Below are 5,540 nucleotides of genomic sequence, written 5' to 3' on the forward strand. Positions count from 1 at the left end.
GAGAGAACCCAGGAGTCCTGGCTCCCAGCCCCCCTGCTCTAACCCACCAGCCCCCACTCCCATCCCAGAGCCGGGGAGAGAACCCAGGCGTCCTGGCTCCCCGCCCAGAGATGCACGAACCTTTGGCGGGGGATGCTGCGGGGTGGGTGGGACCGATGGGGGGGGGCCGGGTCTTTCCCCCAGCTCCATGCAGGGCTCCCCGGAACCGGCTGCCGGGTCACAGGCTGCTCATGTGACCAGCCCCCTTCCCCCCCCCCCCCCCCCCCGGGTGTGACTTAATGGGCCGCTGTGAGCTCAGATCCTGCCTCCTCCCGCAGCCCTTCCCCATCCTCCGCTTCCTGCCGGCTCCACAGGCACCCTGCGCTACACACACACACACAGCCCCTGGGCGCGCACACACACACACACACTGCTCTGTGCTCACACACACACACAGCCCCTGTGTGCGCGCACACACACACACACACTGCTCTGTGCTCACACACACACACACACACACACACACACACACCCTGTGCGCGCACACACACACACACACACACTGCTCTGTGCTCACACACACACACACAGCCCCTGGGCGCACACACATGCACACATACAGAGCTCTGTGCTCACACACACACACAGCCCCTGTGCGTGCACACACACAGCCCCTGCGCTACACACACACACACAGCCCCTGTGCGCGCACACACACACACACACACACTGCTCTGTGCTCACACACACACACACACAGCCCCTGTGCGCGCGCGCACACACACACACACTGCTCTGTGCTCACACACACACACACACACAGCCCCTGTGCGCGCACACACACACACACACACTGCTCTGTGCTCACACACACACAGCCCCTGGGCGCACACACATGCAAACATACAGAGCTCTGTGCTCACACACACACACAGCTCCTGTGCGTGCACACATACAGCCCCTGTGCTCACACACACAGACACACACACTGCTCTGTGCTCACACACACAGACACACACACTGCTCTGTGCTCACACACACAGCCCCTCTGCACACACACACAGCCCCTCTGCACACACACTGCTCTGTGCTCACACACACACACTGCTCTGGGCGCACACACACACACTGCTCTGTGCTTACACACACACAGCCCCGCGCGCGCACACACACACACACACACACACACTGCTCTGTGCTCACACACATAGAGCTCTGTGCACACACACAGCCCCTGTGCGCACACACACTGCTCTGTGCTCACACACACACAGCCCCTATGCACACAGACACACTGCTCTGTGCTCACACACACAGCCCCTGTGTGCAAACACACACTGCTCTATGCTCACACACACTGCTCTCTGCATGCACACACACACAGCCCCTGTGCGCGCACACACACACTGCTCTGTGCTCACACACACACACAGCCCCTGTGCACACACAAGCACAGCCCCTGTGCACACACACTGCTCTGTGCTCACACACATAGAGCTCTGTGCACACACACACAGCCCCTGTGTGCACACACACTGCTCTCTGCTCACACACACACACACAGCCCCTGTGCACACAGACACAATGCTCTGTGGTTACACACACACACACACACACACACACTGCTCTGTGCACACACACTGCTCTGTGCACACACACACACTGCTCTGTGCTCACACACACACACAGCCCCTGTGCGCACACACACACTGCTCTGTGCACACACACACACACACACTGCTCTGTGCACACACACACACAGAGCTCTGTGCACACTCACACACACAGCCCCTGTGCATGTGCACACACACTGATCTGTGCACACAGAGTGCTCTGTACATACACACAGAGCTCTGTACACACACACACACACCGGGCTCTGCACACACACGCTGCTCTGTACACACACACAGCCCCTGTACACACACAGTGCTCTGTACACACACACACATACACACTGCTCTGTGCACGCATACACACAGCTATGTGCACACACACACACAGAGGTCTGTACACACATGGCCCATGTGCACACACAGATCTCTGTACACACACACACAGATGGCCCATGTGCACACACACAGTGCTCTACACACACAGTGCTCTATACACAAACACATACACACAGCTATGGGCACACACACATACTTGCCAGGTACACACACACTTGCCAGGTACACACACACAGAGTGCTCAGTACACACACACAGCTCATGTACACACACACACACACACACTGCTCTGTACACACACATGTGCACACAACTATGTGCGCGCACACACACGTACTTGCCAGGTACACACACACAGAGCTCCGTATGCACACACACACACAGCCCCTCTGCATACACACACACTGCTCTGTGTACACACACACACACACAGCCCCTGTGCACACACTGCTCTGTGCACACACACACACACACACACTGATCTGTGCACACAGAGTGCTCTGTACATACACACAGAGCTCTGTACACACACACACACACCGGGCTCTGCACACACACTCTGCTCTGTACACACACACAGCCCCTGTACACACACAGTGCTCTGTACACACACACACATACACACTGCTCTGTGCACGCATACACACAGCTATGTGCACACACACACACACACACAGGTCTGTACACACACACAGCCCATGTGCACACACAGATCTCTGTACACACACACACAGATGGCCCATGTGCACACACACACACAGAGCTCTGTACACACACACACACACCTACTTGCCGGGTACACACACACAGAGTGATCTGTACACACACACACACACACTGCTCTGTACACACACATGTACACACAACCATGTGCACACACACACACACATACTTGCCAGGTACACACACACAGAGAGCTCTGTATGCACACACACACACACAGGGCCTGGTCCCTGTCCCAGCGCCAGCCCCAGGGACCCGTGGGGGTGGGGGGGTATTTGCGGCGCCCGGGAGCCCGTGTCGTGACCCCGTTAACGGGACCCTGGCCTGACCGCGGCACGTCTCAGATCCACCCGACCGAAGGGCCTGAGCCAGCGATACCCGTCGCCGCCCTGCTCCGCCCCCCAGCCCTGCCCCACTCAGGGCCGGCTCTAGGCACCAGCAAAACAAGCTGGTGCTTGGGGCGGCACATTTGTAGGGGCGGCATGGCCGGCGCCAGAATGCCGCCCCTAAAGATGTGCCCCGGCCGCCCTAGCTCGCCACGGCGCGCGAAACAGCTGATTCGCGCGCCGCTACATGCCCTCCCTCCCAGGCTCTCAAACCGAGTGGCCGCGACCCCCCCTCCCTCCCTCCTTCCCTCCTAGGCTTCAGAGCCTGGGGGGAGGAGGCAGGGCTGGGGATTTTGGGGAAGGAGCGGAGTTGAGGCGGGGCCGGGGGTGGAGTAATTAAAGAACCGGGGGCGGCCAAAATTTTTTTTGCTTTGGGTGGCAAAAATCCTAGAGCCGGCCCTGGCCCCACTGCCCCCACCGGGCCCCCAGACACCCATGTCTCTGTGTCTGCTGCTTCTTAACCATCCTCCCACCCCAGAGGCCCTGGAGGGGTGTGTATGGGGATGGACGGACAGACCTGGAGGGGTGTGCATGGGGATGGATGGACGGACAGACGGAGGGGTGTGTACGGGGAAGGACAGACACACGGAGGGGTGTGTATGGGGATGGATGGATGGACAGACACACGGAGGGGTGTGGTTGGGGATGGATGGACAGATAGACGGGTGTGTATGGGGATGGATGGACGGACAGACAGAGGGGTGTGTATGGGGATGGATGGACGGACAGAGGGGTGTGTATGGGGATGGATGAATAGACTGAATGCCATGCGTGGGGATAGACAGACGTTTCATGGGGATAGACAGTCGTGCACGGGGATAGACAGACGTGCACAGGGACACACAGACATGCGTCCGTGGGGACGGATAGATTTCTCCTTATTTGAACATCTGCCAAAACCCAAAATGTTCCCACCGAAAATTGAGACAAACGTCTCTTTGCTTGTTTGGTTTTGTCAACCTCGTCCACGGGGACCAACCCCCATTTCCCGGCCGTCTGTACTTGTGATCCTGTAGGAGGCCCTCCAGTCACGTTTTCACACTGTTCTCTCCTCATCATCAATCCCAAGGGCAGCGGGGACCAATGGGATCGCCTAGTGCCAGAGCACCGCCCTACTCCAGTGCTTCCCCAAGGCGCCTGGAGACGCAGCAGGGCGTGCCTCGGGGAATTGGTGATGCTAGGGGACGCCTGTAGTTATGGTCGCCTGGCCTTTCCCGCCGCGAGACCCTGTTTTCAGTTTCCTGTAGCTTTGCCAAAATGTAATCGTTTGGGATGACATTTTCCAGGCCTGCGGCTGAAATTTTGGAATGGACGTTCCAGCTAAAATGGATCAGTCGGAAGCATAGAGACCGCCCTCCTACTCCGCCACGTGCTGCTACAGCGCCCCTCATGGAACCATAGAGTCCTCTCTCTCACACCCATTCAGGCCTTGGAGGACTGTGGGATACGGGGGTGCTCAGGGCCTAAGGGATTGTGGGATGCAGGGGCACTTGGGGCCCAGGGGATTGTGGGATAAGGAGGTGCTTGGGGGCATTATGGGATACGGGGGGGAAGGGAATTATGGGATATGGAGGTGCTCAGGGGGATTGTGGGATACTGGGGTGCTCGGGCCCAGGGGATTGTGGGATACGGGGGCGGGCAGAGGGATTGTGGGATATGGGCGTGCGTGCTTGAGCCCAGGGGATTATGGGATACGGAGGTGCTTGGGGGTTATGGGATATGGGGGGGCCCAGGGGGATTGTGGGATATGGGGGTGCTCAGGGCCCAGGGGATTATGGGATATGGGGGAGTGGCTCGGGCCCCTTTTTCCCCATATCCCATAATCTCCCTCGTGCAGGGGTGGGGAGATTCGAACCCGTGACCTCAGGGTGCCCGGGGGGAGGGGACTGTGTCCCAACTGCCACTTTTGATTGACATTGCGGCGCAGCCAATCAGGAGAGCGGGGGAGAACGGAAGGGGGGGCTCGGCCTGTGATTGGCAGTCATGGGCGTGGCCTAGGCGTCGGGCGTTTCCCGCTCTCGGTTTCGGACGGGCAGAGGCATGCGGCGGGGGGGGGCGGGGAGATGGTTTGCGCCCAAATGTTAGTTGGAAGAGAGAGGCGCCTCCTGATTGGTCAACGGGAGTAGAAGGCGGCCTCATGATTGGTTGGAATTGCGAAGGGGCGGGGCAAGTCTCACAGGGGCGTCGCTGAGAAGGGGCGGGGCATCGCCCTCGGATTGGAGGGCCCGGCGCCTGCGTATGGATCCCGCCGCCGCCATTGGCTCCCCCCCTCCTCGTGCTCCCACCGACGCCTTCGGATGGGCCGCCGGGTCGCGCGCGCGGCGTCTGAGCAACGCAACGCAACGCCGTCTCCGATTGGCCCCCCAACCCTTCCTCCGCTTCCCATTGGCCACCTCCCGCGGGGCCCCGTCCTCCGATTGGCCCGCGGCCCCGGGCGGGCTCCCGCTGATTGGTTGGCGAGGCGCGCCCCTTCCCCCCCCGCCTGCGCGCGCGCTGTGTG

This window comes from Chrysemys picta, chromosome 16 (assembly GCF_011386835.1).
Source record: "Chrysemys picta bellii isolate R12L10 chromosome 16, ASM1138683v2, whole genome shotgun sequence".
Lineage (NCBI taxonomy): Eukaryota > Metazoa > Chordata > Testudines > Emydidae > Chrysemys > Chrysemys picta.